This window comes from Triturus cristatus, chromosome 4_1 (assembly GCF_964204655.1).
Source record: "Triturus cristatus chromosome 4_1, aTriCri1.1, whole genome shotgun sequence".
Lineage (NCBI taxonomy): Eukaryota > Metazoa > Chordata > Amphibia > Caudata > Salamandridae > Triturus > Triturus cristatus.
The window spans coordinates 294,707,624-294,729,270 of NC_140585.1; the positions used below are offsets into that span (position 1 = coordinate 294,707,624).

At 44.5% G+C, this 21,647-nt stretch overlaps 6 non-coding genes across 6 annotated transcripts; all 6 read left to right on the forward strand.

The window, feature by feature from the left end:
- The first annotated feature begins 1,886 nt into the window (after positions 1-1,886).
- On the forward strand, positions 1,887-2,186 carry LOC146854573 (signal recognition particle RNA). The gene has a single exon (XR_014981586.1).
- Positions 2,187-5,597: 3,411 nt separating this feature from the next.
- LOC146854574 (signal recognition particle RNA) lies at positions 5,598-5,897 on the forward strand. The gene has a single exon (XR_014959140.1).
- Positions 5,898-9,304: 3,407 nt separating this feature from the next.
- LOC146854575 (signal recognition particle RNA) lies at positions 9,305-9,604 on the forward strand. Its single transcript, XR_014981757.1, has one exon.
- Positions 9,605-13,013: 3,409 nt separating this feature from the next.
- On the forward strand, positions 13,014-13,313 carry LOC146854576 (signal recognition particle RNA). The gene has a single exon (XR_014981666.1).
- A 3,397-nt stretch (positions 13,314-16,710) lies between these two features.
- On the forward strand, positions 16,711-17,010 carry LOC146854577 (signal recognition particle RNA). The gene has a single exon (XR_014959143.1).
- Positions 17,011-20,417: 3,407 nt separating this feature from the next.
- Positions 20,418-20,717, forward strand: LOC146854578 (signal recognition particle RNA). The gene has a single exon (XR_014959085.1).
- The last annotated feature ends 930 nt before the right edge of the window (positions 20,718-21,647 follow it).

The following is a 21,647-nucleotide window of genomic DNA, read 5'->3' on the forward strand; positions in this document are numbered from 1 at the left end:
GGATCTTGGTGCCCAGCACTGACTCTGAAAAATACTTACAACTGTACTTACCAGTAACCCAATTTTCTCCCGTAGGAAATCATTGACTGTTTTTCTGTGAAATTTCTTCTAAGTGTCAATTTCTGCAAACTTTAAATATTCTTTAAAAATGCGTATAATTTCTGAAAATGTAATTACTTACCTGTTTTGGATAAAGGTCCCAGTACTGAGTCTAGGCACCCAGTACTGGATTACAAAAGTAACGAGAACATACTATACCTGCAACTTGAATTTTCTGCCATAGGGAATCTTAGACTGTTTTCTATGAAAAATTTTCTGTCAACTTTTAAAATAGCAAAATATTGTCTAAAAATCATCACAGTAATTAAGTCGACTTTTATCACTTGATTCCAAGTACTGACCCAGGACTGAATCTAGGATCCAGTCCTGGAAATCCAAAAGTAATCCTAAAAGTAATCTGTTGCAAATAACTTGAAACTTCCATTGAGCTCAATGCATTATTGTGTTTAAAATTTTGTTGCCTATTGCAACCACTTGTAACTTTCTACAAAAGTCAATTGCATATTGCAAAAGTATTTATATAAAGCATCTCATTCTGAGAAAGTATATTTTAATACCTATTGTTGGTTCTAAAATAAAACAAGCATGTATTTTTTGTAGATAAACCATTGGCCTAGAGTTCAGATATTGAGTGTGTGAGACCATTTGCTGACTGAGTGTGTGCAACAAATGCTTTACACTGTCCTCTGATACTGCCTTACTGCTCGACCAAGCTACCACTTTAGAGAGTAAGGTTATATCTAACTTTAGCCTCTGCCAAACCTCTGGGGACTGTGGACTCTGTACACCCTGTACCTATTTGGGAACAGTATATACAGAGCCACTTTCTCACACTGCAGTTCTCCAATATAGGTCTGTCAAGATCATTACTCAATCTACCTTGATTTGGCACAGTATAAAATAAGTCAAGAAGTCTCCTATGAAAAGATATGCAAATCTGTTCGAATCACTTTCCCTAGTCAGGGGACCCACTAGCTGGAAGGGGCAGGGAGGACCAAAATAGCTCATCGGTATAGAACACTGCATGAGCAGCTGATTTTGAGTTAGTAGAAGATAGAGTAATCCAACTGGACCTCAATAAACGGTTCCCTAATGTGCAATAGCCCCTGACCACCTCTGACGCAAAAGTGTAATCTCATACCTTTGCAGAATCAGGCATGCTTTCACCTGTTCAAGCTGAACTGACATTGGTCTTCTTGGCCAGCAGGAGTTCCTCTCTTGCAGCTGTTGAGGCTAGAGAACAGAATGACGTGTATTCATTCTTTATGGTAACTCTTCTAGCCCTCCCACTCCATACCACTTTAAAACTTCCGAAGTTGCAGACGAGTTCCATCATTGTGACCCATGCTATTTTTCTCAATATTGGCTGGCTCGGCATAACAAGGGATGCCTACAGGACAGCCTAAATTGTGCCAGCAAGCTTCTACAGGGAGTCACTGGCAGATAAAGAGAAACTCAGGGCTAACCTGGCTCTTCTCTCTCACTCTCACTCTCCTTTCCCTTCTTTCCCTCTACCTGTCTCTCACTCTCTAAATACTAGTATTTATGTTGTATTCACTTCCCCGTCACAATCTCTCCGACCCTACTTCCTCTCTCCCTTCAATCAGTTCAACCCTCTTTTTTACTTTAGGAAACTCCACATCTTTTTTAAAGGCCCTTCCCATATTCACACTGCTTCTTGATAAGACATTTTTTTCCTTTCTTTGAAGGATAGTGAAATTGATTTTCTTGAAACATGGTTGGTAAACCATCAATTCATTCCACCTTACTTTATCATTATCCTTACTTATGGAATGCATTTCATCATTAGGACAGCTGCAGTGTTTGCCGGGCAAGGTGGCGTGTGCCTGTTGTCCTAGTTACTTGGGAGGCAGAGGCTTGTGGATTGCTTGAGCTCAGGGGTTTTGGGCTGCACTCAGCTGTGTTGATCAGGTGTCCATGCTGCATTGGGCATCAATATGGTGTTCTAGAGGGAGCTCTAGAATTTCAGGTTGTGTAACGAGAGGTGCACCGACCCAGGCTGGAAAAAGAGCAGGCCAAAGCTTCCATGCCCATTGGTAGCAGGACAGCACCTGTGAGCAGTACGTGTAAAACAGCCTGAGCAAAATAGTGAGACCTAGCCTCTCTTTTGTGACTCAAATGTGAAAGTTTTGATTTTTACAAGGTGTAATAAAATATTTTCCCAAAACCAAATCTTTGTTTTCCTTTTGATATTTTTCCAGGAAATATGATGAACATTTGAACTGGACCATGCATTTCAGCATAGCAGACAATTCTCCAGAATTGAGACATATTGCAACAACAAGCTAGCAGGCGGAGAGGACTGAAAACTCAGTGCAACCTAGAATAAATGGCTGTGTGATTTTCAGCAAGGATGACTCAAATGCATTCTTCCTTTTAGAGCACCTGTAGGATTAAACTGATCTGTCAAGTACAAAAGCATCCTTCATAGAGCAACTTAGAAATGCGCTTGCTGGCCCTTCTGCTGCATTTCTACGTCCAGCTCTAATTCATTTTTTGATTAACCCTCATTCTTTTCATATGTGAATGAGAAGGAGAAATTACAGGGCCCTTCACTCTTTGAGCGAAACATGAAAAGACTGAGGGCTGTGCAACTCCCAAACGTTGGAGCCTCTGGCCTGTCGACCCTCGAACCTGCTCCTGCTCCAACCCGGCATCTCTTGTGGCCAGCAACCTCACAAACCCTGGAAGACCTGGCTACCTTTTGACTCTAAACCCCTGGGACTCCCATGAGTAGAGGCTCTACTCAAGTCTACTTCTAATCCCTGGCAGCAGCCCGGAACCGCGAACCCTTCACACTCTGCACCCACCAAGCCTGGCCTGTGCCAGAGTGAACAAAGACCACAAGGACGACCCCACGGCGACTGTGACCCCGAGTCCGGCACCCAAGGGCCTCCCTCGACACTCCTGAAGAAGCCTGCAGCCTCAGAACCAGGTGCCCCCCCAACCGCGATCAACAGAGGGTAAGATTTCCCGACACCAAAAGGTACCCCTGCACCCGGCGCTCCGCGGCCCCCTGTGCCCAATCCCGGGGTACCTACCTATCCTCCAACTACCCAACTTACCTCTCGAAGTGGTGGTGGCACCTGAAGAATCTTCGTCCCCGAGCTTGCAGTCTTTTTCTAAACCAGAGATTTCCCATTCAAATCAATTGAGCGCCCGAATGCTCAAAAGCACCCTGCACCCAGCCGTCCGAGTGGCCCTGGCAGTGCAACCTCTACATCTATCTACTTCCCCACTTGCCCTGGATAAGTGACCAGGAGCCCAGCTCCCACAGCCACGTGGCCTGCTAGTCAGCAGCCACCAACCAAGGCCCCCCTACCTCTCATAGGATAACATTGGGGCTAACTCTCTCTGCACCCGGCCGCCCTTGTGCCGCTGAGGGTGAACCAACTGTACCTACCTGACCCTGGGAGACGCCTGAGTCTATGCCCAGAACCTTAACTCTGCCAGTCGAGTACTTACCTTTAAACCGATAACTCAATCTTCTCCATAGGGTAACATTGACTGGTTTTTCCTGAAATTTCTTCCAAGTGTGGACTTTTCAAAACTTAAAATATTCACCAAAAATCAGCCGAGTAACGAAAACGAAAATACTCACCTGCTATTAGGTGAGCTCCCAGTGCTGGATCTTGGTGCCCAGCACTGACTCGGAAAAATACTTACAACTGTACTTACCAGTAACCCAATTTTCTCCCGTAGGAAATCATTGACTGTTTTTCTGTGACATTTCTTCTAAGTGTCAATTTCTGCAAACTTTAAATATTCTTTAAAAATCGTATAATTTCTGAAAACGTAATTACTTACCTGTTTTGGATAAAGGACCCAGTACTGAGTCTAGGCACCCAGTACTGGATTACAAAAGTAACGAGAACATACTATACCTGCAACTTGAATTTTCTGCCATAGGGAATCTTAGACTGTTTTCTATGAAAAATTTTCTGTCAACTTTTAAAATAGCAAAATATTGTCTAAAAATCATCACAGTAATTAAGTCGACTTTTATCACTTGATTCCAAGTACTGACCCAGGACTGAATCTAGGATCCAGTCCTGGAAATCCAAAAGTAATCCTAAAAGTAATCTGTTGCAAATAACTTGAAACTTCCATTGAGCTCAATGCATTATTGTGTTTAAAATGTTGTTGCCTATTACAACCACTTGTAACTTTCTACAAAAGTCAATTGCATATTGCAAAAGTATTTATATAAAGCATCATATTCTGAGAAAGTATATTTTAATACCTATTGTTGGTTCTAAAATAAAACAAGCATATATTTTTTGTAGATAAACCATTGGCCTAGAGTTCAGTTATTGAGTGTGTGAGACCATTTGCTGACTGAGTGTGTGCAACAAATGCTTTACACTGTCCTCTGATACTGCCTTACTGCTCGACCAAGCTACCACTTTAGAGAGTAAGGTTATATCTAACTTTAGCCTCTCCCAAACCTCTGGGGACTGTGGACTCTGTACACCCTGTATCTATTTGGGAACAGTATATACAGAGCCACTTTCTCACACTGCAATTCTCCAATATAGGTCTGTCAAGATCATTACTCAATCTACCTTGATTTGGCACAGTATAAAATAAGTCAAGAAGTCTCCTATGAAAAGATATGCAAATCTGTTCGAATCACTTTCCCTAGTCAGGGGACCCACTAGCTGGAAGGGGCAGGGAGGACCAAAATAGCTCATCGGTATAGAACACTGCATGAGCAGCTGATTTTGAGGTGGTAGAAGATAGAGTAATCCAACTGGACCTCAAGAAACGGTTTCCTAATGTGCAATAGCCCGTGACCACCTCTGACGCAAAAGTGTAATCTCATACCTTTGCAGAATCAGGCATGCTTTCACCTGTTCAAGCTGAACTGACATTGGTCTTCTTGGCCAGCAGGAGTTCCTCTCTTGCAGCTGTTGAGGCTAGAGAACAGAATGACGCGTATTTATTCTTTATGGTAACTCTTCTAGCCCTCCCACTCCATACCACTTTAAAACTTCCGATGTTGCAGACGAGTTCCATCATTGTGACCCATGCTATTTTTCTCAATATTGGCTGGCTCGGCATAACAAGGGATGCCTACAGGACAGCCTAAATTGTGCCGGCAAGCTTCTACAGGGAGTCACTGGCAGATAAAGAGAAACTCAGCCCTAACCTGGCTCTTCTCTCTCACTCTCACTCTCCTTTCCCTTCTGTCCCTCTACCTGTCTCTCACTCTCTAAATACTAGTATTTATGTTGTATTCACTTCCCCGTCACAATCTTTCCGACCCTACTTCCTCTCTCCCTTCAATCAGTTCAACCCTCCCTCTTTTTTACTTTAGGAAACTCCACATCTTTTTTAAAGGCCCTTCCCATATTCACACTGCTTCTTGATAAGACATTTTTTTCCTTTCTTTGAAGGATAGTGAAATTGATTTTCTTGAAACATGGTTGGTAAACCATCAATTCATTCCACCTTACTTTATCATTATCCTTACTTATGGAATGCATTTCATCATTAGGACAGCTGCAGTGTTTGCCGGGCAAGGTGGCGTGTGCCTGTTGTCCTAGTTACTTGGGAGGCAGAGGCTTGTGGATTGCTTGAGCTCAGGGGTTCTGGGCTGCACTCAGCTGTGTTGATCAGGTGTCCATGCTGCATTGGGCATCAATATGGTGTCCTAGAGGGAGCTCTAGAATTTCAGGTTGTGTAACGAGAGGTGCACCGACCCAGGCTGGAAACAGAGCAGGCCAAAGCTTCCATGCCCATTGGTAGCAGGACAGCACCTGTGAGCAGTACGTGTAAAACAGCCTGAGCAAAATAGTGAGACCTAGCCTCTCTTTTTTGACTCAAATGTGAAAGTTTTGATTTTTACAAGGTGTTATAAATTATTTTCCCAAAACCAAATCTTTGTTTTCCTTTTGATATTTTTCCAGGAAATATGATGAACATTTGAACTGGGCCACGCATTTCAGCATAGCAGACAATTCTCCAGAATTGAGACATATTGCAACAACAAGCTAGCAGGCGGAGAGGACTGAAAACTCAGTGCAACCTAGAATAAATGGCTGTGTGATTTTCAGCAAGGATGACTCAAATGCATTCTTCCTTTTAGAGCACCTGTAGGATTAAACTGATCTGTCAAGTACAAAAGCATCCTTCATAGAGCAACTTAGAAATGCGCTTGCTGGCCCTTCTGCTGCATTTCTACGTCCAGCTTTAATTCATTTTTTGATTAGCCCTCATTCTTTTCATGTGTGAATGAGAAGGAGAAATTACAGGGCCCTTCACTCTTTGAGCGAAACATGAAAAGACTGAGGGCTGTGCAACTCCCAAACGTTGGAGCCTCTGGCCTGTCGACCCTCGAACCTGCTCCTGCTCCAACCCGGCATCTCTTGTGGCCAGCAACCTCACAAACCCTGGAGGACCTGGCTACCTTTTGACTCTAAACCCCTGGGACTCCCATGAGTAGAGGCTCTACTCAAATCTACTTCTAATCCCTGGCAGCAGCCCGGAACCGCGAACCCTTCACACTCTGCACCCACCAAGCCTGGCCTGTGCCAGAGTGAACAAAGACCACAAGGACGACCCCACGGCGACTGTGACCCCGAGTCCGGCACCCAAGGACCTCCCTCGACACTCCTGAAGAAGCCTGCAGCCTCAGAACCAGGTGCCCCCCCAACCGCGATCAACAGAGGGTAAGATTTCCCGACACCAAAAGGTACCCCTGCACCCGGCGCTCCGCGGCCCCCTGTGCCCAATCCCGGGGTACCTACCTATCCTCCAACTACCCAACTTACCTCTCGAAGTGGTGGTGGCACCTGAAGAATCTTCGTCCCCGAGCTTGCAGTCTTTTTCTAAACCAGAGATTTCCCATTCAAATCAATTGAGCGCCCGAATGCTCAAAAGCACCCTGCACCCAGCCGTCCGAGTGGCCCTGGCAGTGCAACCTCTACATCTATCTACTTCCCCACTTGCCCTGGATAAGTGACCAGGAGCCCAGCTCCCACAGCCACGTGGCCTGCTAGTCAGCAGCCACCAACCAAGGCCCCCCTACCTCTCGTAGGATAACATTGGGCCTAACTCTCTCTGCACCCGGCCGCCCTTGTGCCGCTGAGGGTGAACCAACTGTACCTACCTGACCCTGGGAGACGCCTGAGTCTATGCCCAGAACCTTAACTCTGCCAGTCGAGTACTTACCTTTAAACCGATAACTCAATCTTCTCCATAGGGTAACATTGACTGGTTTTTCCTGAAATTTCTTCCAAGTGTGGACTTTTCAAAACTTAAAATATTCACCAAAAATCAGCCGAGTAACGAAAACGAAAATACTCACCTGCTATTAGGTGAGCTCCCAGTGCTGGATCTTGGTGCCCAGCACTGACTCTGAAAAATACTTACAACTGTACTTACCAGTAACCCAATTTTCTCCCATAGGAAATCATTGACTGTTTTTCTGTGAAATTTCTTCTAAGTGTCAATTTCTGCAAACTTTAAATATTCTTTAAAAATCGTATAATTTCTGAAAACGTAATTACTTACCTGTTTTGGATAAAGGTCCCAGTACTGAGTCTAGGCACCCAGTACTGGATTACAAAAGTAACGAGAACATACTATACCTGCAACTTGAATTTTCTGCCATAGGGAATCATTGACTTATTTCTATGAAATATTTTCTATCAACTTTTAAAATAGCAAAATATTGTCTAAAAATCATCACAGTAATTAAGTCGACTTTTATCACTTGATTCCAAGTACTGACCCAGGACTGAATCTAGGATCCAGTCCTGGAAATCCAAAAGTAATCCTAAAAGTAATCTGTTGCAAATAACTTGAAACTTCCATTGAGCTCAATGCATTATTGTGTTTAAAATTTTGTTGCCTATTACAACCACTTGTAACTTTCTACAAAAGTCAATTGCATATTGCAAAAGTATTTATATAAAGCATCATATTCTGAGAAAGTATATTTTAATACCTATTGTTGGTTCTAAAATAAAACAAGCATATATTTTTTGTAGATAAACCATTGGCCTAGAGTTCAGTTATTGAGTGTGTGAGACCATTTGCTGACTGAGTGTGTGCAACAAATGCTTTACACTGTCCTCTGATACTGCCTTACTGCTCGACCAAGCTACCACTTTAGAGAGTAAGGTTATATCTAACTTTAGCCTCTCCCAAACCTCTGGGGACTGTGGACTCTGTACACCCTGTATCTATTTGGGAACAGTATATACAGAGCCACTTTCTCACACTGCAGTTCTCCAATATAGGTCTGTCAAGATCATTACTCAATCTACCTTGATTTGGCACAGTATAAAATAAGTCAAGAAGTCTCCTATGAAAAGATATGCAAATCTGTTCGAATCACTTTCCCTAGTCAGGGGACCCACTAGCTGGAAGGGGCAGGGAGGACCAAAATAGCACATCGGTATAGAACACTGCATGAGCAGCTGATTTTGAGGTGGTAGAAGATAGAGTAATCCAACTGGACCTCAATAAACGGTTTCCTAATGTGCAATAGCCCCTGACCACCTCTGACGCAAAAGTATAATCTCATGCCTTTGCAGAATCAGGCATGCTTTCACCTGTTCAAGCTGAACTGACATTGGTCTTCTTGGCCAGCAGGAGTTCCTCTCTTGCAGCTGTTGAGGCTAGAGAACAGAATGACGTGTATTCATTCTTTATGGTAACTCTTCTAGCCCTCCCACTCCATACTACTTTAAAACTTCCGATGTTGCAGACGAGTTCCATCATTGTGACCCATGCTATTTTTCTCAATATTGGCTGGCTCGGCATAACAAGGGATGCCTACAGGACAGCCTAAATTGTGCCGGCAAGCTTCTACAGGGAGTCACTGGCAGATAAAGAGAAACTCAGCCCTAACCTGGCTTTTCTCTCTCACTCTCACTCTCCTTTCCCTTCTGTCCCCCTACCTGTCTCTCACTCTCTAAATACTAGTATTTATGTTGTATTCACTTCCCCGTCACAATCTTTCCGACCCTACTTCCTCTCTCCCTTCAATCAGTTCAACCCTCTTTTTTACTTTAGGAAACTCCACATCTTTTTTAAAGGCCCTTCCCATATTCACACTGCTTCTTGATAAGACATTTTTGTCCTTTCTTTGAAGGATAGTGAAATTGATTTTCTTGAAACATGGTTGGTAAACCATCAATTCATTCCACCTTACTTTATCATTATCCTTACTTATGAAATGCATTTCATCATTAGGACAGCTGCAGTGTTTGCCGGACAAGGTGGCGTGTGCCTGTTGTCCTAGTTACTTGGGAGGCAGAGGCTTGTGGATTGGTTGAGCTCAGGGGTTCTGGGCTGCACTCAGCTGTGTTAATCAGGTGTCCATGCTGCATTGGGCATCAATATGGTGTTCTAGAGGGAGCTCTAGAATTTCAGGTTGTGTAACGAGAGGTGCACCGACCCAGGCTGGAAACAGAGCAGGCCAAAGCTTCCATGCCCATTGGTAGCAGGACAGCACCTGTGAGCAGTACGTGTAAAAAAGCCTGAGCAAAATAGTGAGACCTAGCCTCTCTTTTTTGACTCAAATGTGAAAGTTTTGATTTTTACAAGGTGTAATAAATTATTTTCCCAAAACCAAATCTTTGTTTTCCTTTTGATATTTTTCCAGGAAATATGATGAACATTTGAACTGGGCCACGCATTTCAGCATAGCAGACAATTCTCCAGAATTGAGACATATTGCAACAACAAGCTAGCAGGCGGAGAGGACTGAAAACTCAGTGCAACCTAGAATAAATGGCTGTGTGATTTTCAGCAAGGATGACTCAAATGCATTCTTCCTTTTAGAGCTTCTGTAGGATTAAACTGATCTGTCAAGTACAAAAGCATCCTTCATAGAGCAACTTAGAAATGCGCTTGCTGGCCCTTCTGCTGCATTTCTACGTCCAGCTCTAATTCATTTTTTGATTAGCCCTCATTCTTTTCATATGTGAATGAGAAGGAGAAATTACAGGGCCCTTCACTCTTTGAGCGAAACATGAAAAGACTGAGGGCTGTGCAACTCCCAAACGTTGGAGCCTCTGGCCTGTCGACCCTCGAACCTGCTCCTGCTCCAACCCGGCATCTCTTGTGGCCAGCAACCTCACAAACCCTGGAGGACCTGGCTACCTTTTGACTCTAAACCCCTGGGACTCCCATGAGTAGAGGCTCTACTCAAATCTACTTCTAATCCCTGGCAGCAGCCCGGAACCGCGAACCCTTCACACTCTGCACCCACCAAGCCTGGCCTGTGCCAGAGTGAACAAAGACCACAAGGACGACCCCACGGCGACTGTGACCCCGAGTCCGGCACCCAAGGACCTCCCTCGACACTCCTGAAGAAGCCTGCAGCCTCAGAACCAGGTGCCCCCCCAACCGCGATCAACAGAGGGTAAGATTTCCCGACACCAAAAGGTACCCCTGCACCCGGCGCTCCGCGGCCCCCTGTGCCCAATCCCGGGGTACCTACCTATCCTCCAACTACCCAACTTACCTCTCGAAGTGGTGGTGGCACCTGAAGAATCTTCGTCCCCGAGCTTGCAGTCTTTTTCTAAACCAGAGATTTCCCATTCAAATCAATTGAGCGCCCGAATGCTCAAAAGCACCCTGCACCCAGCCGTCCGAGTGGCCCTGGCAGTGCAACCTCTACATCTATCTACTTCCCCACTTGCCCTGGATAAGTGACCAGGAGCCCAGCTCCCACAGCCACGTGGCCTGCTAGTCAGCAGCCACCAACCAAGGCCCCCCTACCTCTCATAGGATAACATTGGGCCTAACTCTCTCTGCACCCGGCCGCCCTTGTGCTGCTGAGGGTGAACCAACTGTACCTACCTGACCCTGGGAGACGCCTGAGTCTATGCCCAGAACCTTAACTCTGCCAGTCGAGTACTTACCTTTAAACCGATAACTCAATCTTCTCCATAGGGTAACATTGACTGGTTTTTCCTGAAATTTCTTCCAAGGGTGGACTTTTCAAAACTTAAAATATTCACCAAAAATCAGCCGAGTAACGAAAACGAAAATACTCATCTGCTATTAGGTGAGCTCCCAGTGCTGGATCTTGGTGCCCAGCACTGACTCTGAAAAATACTTACAACTGTACTTACCAGTAACCCAATTTTCTCCTTTAGGAAATCATTGACGGTTTTTCTGTGAAATTTCTTCTAAGTGTCAATTTCTGCAAACTTTAAATATTCTTTAAAAATGCGTATAATTTCTGAAAACGTAATTACTTACCTGTTTTGGGTAAAGGTCCCAGTACTGAGTCTAGGCACCCAGTACTGGATTACAAAAGTAACGAGAACATACTATACCTGCAACTTGAATTTTCTGCCATAGGGAATCTTAGACTGTTTTCTATGAAATATTTTCTGTCAACTTTTAAAATAGCAAAATATTGTCTAAAAATCATCACAGTAATTAAGTCGACTTTTATCACTTGATTCCAAGTACTGACCCAGGACTGAATCTAGGATCCAGTCCTGGAAATCCAAAAGTAATCCTAAAAGTAATCTGTTGCAAATAACTTGAAACTTCCATTGAGCTCAATGCATTATTGTGTTTAAAATGTTGTTGCCTATTGCAACCACTTGTAACTTTCTACAAAACTCAATTGCATATTGCAAAAGTATTTATATAAAGCATCTCATTCTGAGAAAGTATATTTTAATACCTATTGTTGGTTCTAAAATAAAACAAGCATATATTTTTTTGTAGATAAACCATTGGCCTAGAGTTCAGTTATTGAGTGTGTGAGACCATTTGCTGACAGAGTGTGTGCAACAAATGCTTTACACTGTCCTCTGATACTGCCTTACTGCTCGACCAAGCTACCACTTTAGAGAGTAAGGTTATATCTAACTTTAGCCTCTGCCAAACCTCTGGGGACTGTGGACTCTGTACACCCTGTACCTATTTGGGAACAGTATATACAGAGCCACTTTCTCACACTGCAGTTCTCCAATATAGGTCTGTCAAGATCATTACTCAATCTACCTTGATTTGGCACAGTATAAAATAAGTCAAGAAGTCTCCTATGAAAAGATATGCAAATCTGTTCGAATCACTTTCCCTAGTCAGGGGACCCACTAGCTGGAAGGGGCAGGGAGGACCAAAATAGCTCATCGGTATAGAACACTGCATGAGCAGCTGATTTTGAGGTGGTAGAAGATAGAGTAATCCAACTGGACCTCAATAAACGGTTTCCTAATGTGCAATAGCCCCTGACCACCTCTGACGCAAAAGTATAATCTCATGCCTTTGCAGAATCAGGCATGCTTTCACCTGTTCAAGCTGAACTGACATTGGTCTTCTTGGCCAGCAGGAGTTCCTCTCTTGCAGCTGTTGAGGCTAGAGAACAGAATGACGTGTATTCATTCTTTATGGTAACTCTTCTAGCCCTCCCACTCCATACTACTTTAAAACTTCCGATGTTGCAGACGAGTTCCATCATTGTGACCCATGCTATTTTTCTCAATATTGGCTGGCTCGGCATAACAAGGGATGCCTACAGGACAGCCTAAATTGTGCCGGCAAGCTTCTACAGGGAGTCACTGGCAGATAAAGAGAAACTCAGCCCTAACCTGGCTCTTCTCTCTCACTCTCACTCTCCTTTCCCTTCTGTCCCTCTACCTGTCTCTCACTCTCTAAATACTAGTATTTATGTTGTATTCACTTCCCCGTCACAATCTTTCCGACCCTACTTCCTCTCTCCCTTCAATCAGTTCAACCCTCTTTTTTACTTTTGGAAACTCCACATCTTTTTTAAAGGCCCTTCCCATATTCACACTGCTTCTTGATAAGACATTTTTTTCCTTTCTTTGAAGGATAGTGAAATTGATTTTCTTGAAACATGGTTGGTAAACCATCAATTCATTCCACCTTACTTTGTCATTATCCTTACTTATGGAATGCATTTCATCATTAGGACAGCTGCCGTGTTTGCCGGGCAAGGTGGCGTGTGCCTGTTGTCCTAGTTACTTGGGAGGCAGAGGCTTGTGGATTGCTTGAGCTCAGTGGTTCTGGGCTGCACTCAGCTGTGTTAATCAGGTGTCCATGCTGCATTGGGCATCAATATGGTGTTCTAGAGGGAGCTCTAGAATTTCAGGTTGTGTAACGAGAGGTGCACCGACCCAGGCTGGAAACAGAGCAGGCCAAAGCTTCCATGCCCATTGGTAGCAGGACAGCACCTGTGAGCAGTACGTGTAAAACAGCCTGAGCAAAATAGTGAAACCTAGCCTCTCTTTTTTGACTCAAATGTGAAAGTTTTGATTTTTACAAGGTGTAATAAATTATTTTCCCAAAACCAAATCTTTGTTTTCCTTTTGATATTTTTCCAGGAAATATGATGAACATTTGAACTGGGCCACGCATTTCAGCATAGCAGACAATTCTCCAGAATTGAGACATATTGCAACAACAAGCTAGCAGGCGGAGAGGACTGAAAACTCAGTGCAACCTAGAATAAATGGCTGTGTGATTTTCAGCAAGGATGACTCAAATGCATTCTTCCTTTTAGAGCACCTGTAGGATTAAACTGATCTGTCAAGTACAAAAGCATCCTTCATAGAGCAACTTAGAAATGCGCTTGCTGGCCCTTCTGCTGCATTTCTACGTCCAGCTCTAATTCATTTTTTGATTAGCCCTCATTCTTTTCATATGTGAATGAGAAGGAGAAATGACAGGGCCCTTCACTCTTTGCGCGAAACATGAAAAGACTGAGGGCTGTGCAACTCCCAAACGTTGGAGCCTCTGGCCTGTCGACCCTCGAACCTGCTCCTGCTCCAACCCGGCATCTCTTGTGGCCAGCAACCTCACAAACCCTGGAGGACCTGGCTACCTTTTGACTCTAAACCCCTGGGACTCCCATGAGTAGAGGCTCTACTCAAATCTACTTCTAATCCCTGGCAGCAGCCCGGAACCGCGAACCCTTCACACTCTGCACCCACCAAGCCTGGCCTGTGCCAGAGTGAACAAAGACCACAAGGACGACCCCACGGCGACTGTGACCCCGAGTCCGGCACCCAAGGACCTCCCTCGACACTCCTGAAGAAGCCTGCAGCCTCAGAACCAGGTGCCCCCCCAACCGCGATCAACAGAGGGTAAGATTTCCCGACACCAAAAGGTACCCCTGCACCCGGCGCTCCGCGGCCCCCTGTGCCCAATCCCGGGGTACCTACCTATCCTCCAACTACCCAACTTACCTCTCGAAGTGGTGGTGGCACCTGAAGAATCTTCGTCCCCGAGCTTGCAGTCTTTTTCTAAACCAGAGATTTCCCATTCAAATCAATTGAGCGCCCGAATGCTCAAAAGCACCCTGCACCCAGCCGTCCGAGTGGCCCTGGCAGTGCAACCTCTACATCTATCTACTTCCCCACTTGCCCTGGATAAGTGACCAGGAGCCCAGCTCCCACAGCCACGTGGCCTGCTAGTCAGCAGCCACCAACCAAGGCCCCCCTACTTCTCATAGGATAACATTGGGCCTAACTCTCTCTGCACCCGGCCGCCCTTGTGCCGCTGAGGGTGAACCAACTGTACCTACCTGACCCTGGGAGACGCCTGAGTCTATGCCCAGAACCTTAACTCTGCCAGTCGAGTACTTACCTTTAAACCGATAACTCAATCTTCTCCATAGGGTAACATTGACTGGTTTTTCCTGAAATTTCTTCCAAGTGTGGACTTTTCAAAACTTAAAATATTCACCAAAAATCAGCCGAGTAACGAAAACGAAAATACTCACCTGCTATGAGGTGACCTCCCAGTGCTGGATCTTGGTGCCCAGCACTGACTCTGAAAAATACTTACAACTGTACTTACCAGTAACCCAATTTTCTCCCATAGGAAATCATTGACTGTTTTTCTGTGAAATTTCTTCTGTCAATTTCTGCAAACTTTAAATATTCTTTAAAAATCGTATAATTTCTGAAAACGTAATTACTTACCTGTTTTGGATAAAGGTCCCAGTACTGAGTCTAGGCACCCAGTACTGGATTACAAAAGTAACGAGAACATACTATACCTGCAACTTGAATTTTCTGCCATAGGGAATCTTAGACGGTTTTCTATGAAATATTTTCTGTCAACTTTTAAAATAGCAAAATATTGTCTAAAAATCATCACAGTAATTAAGTCGACTTTTATCACTTGATTCCAAGTACTGACCCAGGACTGAATCTAGGATCCAGTCCTGGAAATCCAAAAGTAATCCTAAAAGTAATCTGTTGCAAATAACTTGAAACTTCCATTGAGCTCAATGCATTATTGTGTTTAAAATGTTGTTGCCTATTGCAACCACTTGTAACTTTCTACAAAACTCAATTGCATATTGCAAAAGTATTTATATAAAGCATCTCATTCTGAGAAAGTATATTTTAATACCTATTGTTGGTTCTAAAATAAAACAAGCATATATTTTTTGTAGATAAACCATTGGCCTAGAGTTCAGTTATTGAGTGTGTGAGACCATTTGCTCACTGAGTGTGTGCAACAAATGCTTTACACTGTCCTCTGATACTGCCTTACTGCTCGACCAAGCTACCACTTTAGAGAGTAAGGTTATATCTAACTTTAGCCTCTGCCAAACCTCTGGGGACTGTGGACTCTGTACACCCTGTACCTATTTGGGAACAGTATATACAGAGCCACTTTCTCACACTGCAGTTCTCCAATATAGGTCTGTCAAGATCATTACTCAATCTACCTTGATTTGGCACAGTATAAAATAGGTCAAGAAGTCTCCTATGAAAAGATATGCAAATCTGTTCGAATCACTTTCCCTAGTCAGGGGACCCACTAGCTGGAAGGGGCAGGGAGGACCAAAATAGCTCATCGGTATAGAACACTGCATGAGCAGCTGATTTTGAGGTGGTAGAAGATAGAGTAATCCAACTGGACCTCAATAAATGGTTTCCTAATGTTCAATAGCCCCTGACCACCTCTGACGCAAAAGTGTAATCTCATACCTTTGCAGAATCAGGCATGCTTTCACCTGTTCAAGCTGAACTGACATTGGTCTTCTTGGCCAGCAGGAGTTCCTCTCTTGCAGCTGTTGAGGCTAGAGAACAGAATGACGTGTATTCATTCTTTATGGTAACTCTTCTAGCCCTCCCACTCCATACTACTTTAAAACTTCCGATGTTGCAGACGAGTTCCATCATTGTGACCCATGCTATTTTACTCAATATTGGCTGGCTTTGCATAACAAGGGAAGCCTACAGGACAGCCTAAATTGTGCCGGCAAGCTTCTACAGGAAGTCACTGGCAGATAAAGAGAAACTCAGCCCTAACCTGGCTCTTCTCTCTCACTCTCCTTTCCCTTCTGTCCCTCTACCTGTCTCTCACTCTCTAAATACTAGTATTTATGTTGTATTCACTTCCCCGTCACAATCTTTCCGACCCTACTTCCTCTCTCCCTTCAATCAGTTCAACCCTCTTTTTTACTTTAGGAAACTCCACATCTTTTTTAAAGGCCCTTCCCATATTCACACTGCTTCTTGATAAGACATTTTTTTCCTTTCTTTGAAGGATAGTGAAATTGATTTTCTTGAAACATGGTTGGTAAACCATCAATTCATTCCACCTTACTTTATCATTATCCTTACTTATGGAATGCATTTCATCATTAGGACAGCTGCAGTGTTTGCCGGGCAAGGTGGCGTGTGCCTGTTGTCCTAGTTACTTGGGAGGCAGAGGCTAGTGGATTGCTTGAGCTCAGGGGTTCTGGGCTGCACTCAGCTGTGTTGATCAGGTTTCCGTGCTGCATTGGGCATCAATATGGTGTTCTAGAGGGAGCTCTAGAATTTCAGGTTGTGTAACGAGAGGTGCACCGACCCAGGCTGGAAACAGAGCAGGCCAAAGCTTCCATGCCCATTGGTAGCAGGACAGCACCTGTGAGCAGTACGTGTAAAACAGCCTGAGCAAAATAGTGAGACCTAGCCTCTCTTTTTTGACTCAAATGTGAAAGTTTTGATTTTTACAAGGTGTAATAAATTATTTTCCCAAAACCAAATCTTTGTTTTCCTTTTGATATTTTTCCAGGAAATATGATGAACATTTGAACTGGGCCACGCATTTCAACATAGCAGACAATTCTCCAGAATTGAGACATATTGCAACAACAAGCTAGCAGGCGGAGAGGACTGAAAACTCAGTGCAACCTAGAATAAATGGCTGTGTGATTTTCAGCAAGGATGACTCAAATGCATTCTTCCTTTTAGAGCACCTGTAGGATTAAACTGATCTGTCAAGTACAAAAGCATCCTTCATAGAGCAACTTAGAAATGCGCTTGCTGGCCCTTCTGCTGCATTTCTACGTCCAGCTCTAATTCATTTTTTGATTAGCCCTCATTCTTTTCATATGTGAATGAGAAGGAGAAATTACAGGGCCCTTCACTCTTTGAGCGAAACATGAAAAGACTGAGGGCTGTGCAACTCCCAAACGTTGGAGCCTCTGGCCTGTCGACCCTCGAACCTGCTCCTGCTCCAACCCGGCATCTCTTGTGGCCAGCAACCTCACAAACCCTGGAGGACCTGGCTACCTTTTGACTCTAAACCCCTGGGACTCCCATGAGTAGAGGCTCTACTCAAATCTACTTCTAATCCCTGGCAGCAGCCCGGAACCGCGAACCCTTCACACTCTGCACCCACCAAGCCTGGCCTGTGCCAGAGTGAACAAAGACCACAAGGACGACCCCACGGCGACTGTGACCCCGAGTCCGGCACCCAAGGACCTCCCTCGACACTCCTGAAGAAGCCTGCAGCCTCAGAACCAGGTGCCCCCCCAACCGCGATCAACAGAGGGTAAGATTTCCCGACACCAAAAGGTACCCCTGCATCCGGCGCTCTGCGGCCCCCTGTGCCCAATCCCGGGGTACCTACCTATCCTCCAACTACCCAACTTACCTCTCGAAGTGGTGGTGGCACCTGAAGAATCTTCGTCCCCGAGCTTGCAGTCTTTTTCTAAACCACAGATTTCCCATTCAAATCAATTGAGCGCCCGAATGCTCAAAAGCACCCTGCACCCAGCCGTCCGAGTGGCCCTGGCAGTGCAACCTCTACATCTATCTACTTCCCCACTTGCCCTGGATAAGTGACCAGGAGCCCAGCTCCCACAGCCACGTGGCCTGCTAGTCAGCAGCCACCAACCAAGGCCCCCCTACCTCTCATAGGATAACATTGGGCCTAACTCTCTCTGCACCCGGCCACCCTTGTGCCGCTGAGGGTGAACCAACTGTACCTACCTGACCCTGGGAGACGCCTGAGTGTATGCCCAGAACCTTAACTCTGCCAGTCGAGTACTTACCTTTAAACCGATAACTCAATCTTCTCCATAGGGTAACATTGACTTGTTTTTCCTGAAATTTCTTCCAAGTGTGGACTTTTCAAAACTTAAAATATTCACCAAAAATCAGCCGAGTAACGAAAACGAAAATACTCACCTGCTATTAGGTGAGCTCCCAGTGCTGGATCTTGGTGCCCAGCACTGACTCTGAAAAATACTTACAACTGTACTTACCAGTAACCCAATTTTCTCCCATAGGAAATCATTGACTGTTTTTCTGTGAAATTTCTTCTAAGTGTCAATTTCTGCAAACTTTAAATATTCTTTAAAAATCGTATAATTTCTGAAAACGTAATTACTTACGTGTTTTGGATAAAGGTCCCAGTACTGAGTCTAGGCACCCAGTACTGGATTACAAAAGTAACGAGAACATACTATACCTGCAACTTGAATTTTCTGCCATAGGGAATCTTAGACTGTTTTCTATGAAATATTTTCTGTCAACTTTTAAAATAGCAAAATATTGTCTAAAAATCATCACAGTAATTAAGTCGACTTTTATCACTTGATTCCAAGTACTGACCCAGGACTGAATCTAGGATCCAGTCCTGGAAATCCAAAAGTAATCCTAAAAGTAATCTGTTGCAAATAACTTGAAACTTCCATTGAGCTCAATGCATTATTGTGTTTAAAATGTTGTTGCCTATTGCAACCACTTGTAACTTTCTACAAAACTCAATTGCATATTGCAAAAGTATTTATATAAAGCATCTCATTCTGAGAAAGTATATTTTAATACCTATTGTTGGTTCTAAAATAAAACAAGCATATATTTTTTGTAGATAAACCATTGGCCTAGAGTTCAGTTATTGAGTGTGTGAGACCATTTGCTGACTGAGTGTGTGCAACAAATGCTTTACACTGTCCTCTGATACTGCCTTACTGCTCGACTAAGCTACCACTTTAGAGAGTAAGGTTATATCTAACTTTAGCCTCTGCCAAACCTCTGGGGACTGTGGACTCTGTACACCCTGTACCTATTTGGGAACAGTATATACAGAGCCACTTTCTCACACTGCAGTTCTCCAATATAGGTCTGTCAAGATCATTACTCAATCTACCTTGATTTGGCACAGGATAAAATAGGTCAAGAAGTCTCCTATGAAAAGATATGCAAATCTGTTCGAATCACTTTCCCTAGTCAGGGGATCCACTAGCTGGAAGGGGCAGGGAGGACCAAAATAGCTCATCGGTATAGAACACTGCATGAGCAGCTGATTTTGAGGTGGTAGAAGATAGAGTAATCCAACTGGACCTCAATAAACGGTTTCCTAATGTGCAATAGCCCGTGACCACCTCTGACGCAAAAGTGTAATCTCATACCTTTGCAGAATCAGGCATGCTTTCACCTGTTCAAGCTGAACTGACATTGGTCTTCTTGGCCAGCAGGAGTTCCTCTCTTGCAGCTGTTGAGGCTAGAGAACAGAATGACGTGTATTCATTCTTTATGGTAACTCTTCTAGCCCTCCCACTCCATACTACTTTAAAACTTCCGATGTTGCAGACGAGTTCCATCATTGTGACCCATGCTATTTTTCTCAATATTGGCTGGCTCGGCATAACAAGGGATGCCTACAGGACAGCCTAAATTGTGCCGGCAAGCTTCTACAGGGAGTCACTGGCAGATAAAGAGAAACTCAGCCCTAACCTGGCTCTTCTCTCTCACTCTCACTCTCCTTTCCCTTCTGTCCCTCTACCTGTCTCTCACTCTCTAAATACTAGTATTTATGTTGTATTCACTTCCCCGTCACAATCTTTCCGACCCTACTTCCTCTCTCCCTTCAATCAGTTCAACCCTCTTTTTTACTTTAGGAAACTCCACATCTTTTTTAAAGGCCCTTCCCATATTCACACTGCTTCTTGATAAGACCTTTTTTTCCTTTCTTTGAAGGATAGTGAAATTGATTTTCTTGAAACATGGTTGGTAAACCATCAATTCATTCCACCTTACTTTATCATTATCCTTACTTATGGAATGCATTTCATCATTAGGACAGCTGCAGTGTTTGCCGGGCAAGGTGGCGTGTGCCTGTTGTCCTAGTTACTTGGGAGGCAGAGGCTTGTGGATTGCTTGAGCTCAGGGGTTCTGGGCTGCACTCAGCTGTGTTGATCAGGTGTCCATGCTGCATTGGGCATCAATATGGTGTTCTAGAGGGAGCTCTAGAATTTCAGGTTGTGTAACGAGAGGTGCACCGACCCAGGCTGGAAACAGAGCAGGCCAAAGCTTCCATGCCCATTGGTAGCAGGACAGCACCTGTGAGCAGTACGTGTAAAACAGCCTGAGCAAAATAGTGAGACCTAGCCTCTCTTTTTTGACTCAAATGTGAAAGTTTTGATTTTTACAAGGTGTAATAAATTATTTTCCCAAAACCAAATCTTTGTTTTCCTTTTGATATTTTTCCAGGAAATATGATGAACATTTGAACTGGGCCACGCATTTCAGCATAGCAGACAATTCTCCACAATTGAGACATATTGCAACAACAAGCTAGCAGGCGGAGAGGACTGAAAACTCAGTGCAACCTAGAATAAATGGCTGTGTGATTTTCAGCAAGGATGACTCAAATGCATTCTTCCTTTTAGAGCACCTGTAGGATTAAACTGATCTGTCAAGTACAAAAGCATCCTTCATAGAGCAACTTAGAAATGCGCTTGCTGGCCCTTCTGCTGCATTTCTACGTCCAGCTCTAATTCATTTTTTGATTAGCCCTCATTCTTTTCATATGTGAATGAGAAGGAGAAATTACAGGGCCCTTCACTCTTTGAGCGAAACATGAAAAGACTGAGGGCTGTGCAACTCCCAAACGTTGGAGCCTCTGGCCTGTCGACCATCGAACCTGCTCCTGCTCCAACCCGGCATCTCTTGTGGCCAGCAACCTCACAAACCCTGGAGGACCTGGCTACCTTTTGACTCTAAACCCCTGGGACTCCCATGAGTAGAGGCTCTACTCAAGTCTACTTCTAATCCCTGGCAGCAGCCCGGAACCGCGAACCCTTCACACTCTGCACCCACCAAGCCTGGCCTGTGCCAGAGTGAACAAAGACCACAAGGACGACCCCACGGCGACTGTGACCCCGAGTCCGGCACCCAAGGACCTCCCTCGACACTCCTGAAGAAGCCTGCAGCCTCAGAACCAGGTGCCCCCCCAACCGCGATCAACAGAGGGTAAGATTTCCCAACACCAAAAGGTACCCCTGCACCCGGCGCTCCGCGGCCCCCTGTGCCCAATCCCCGGGT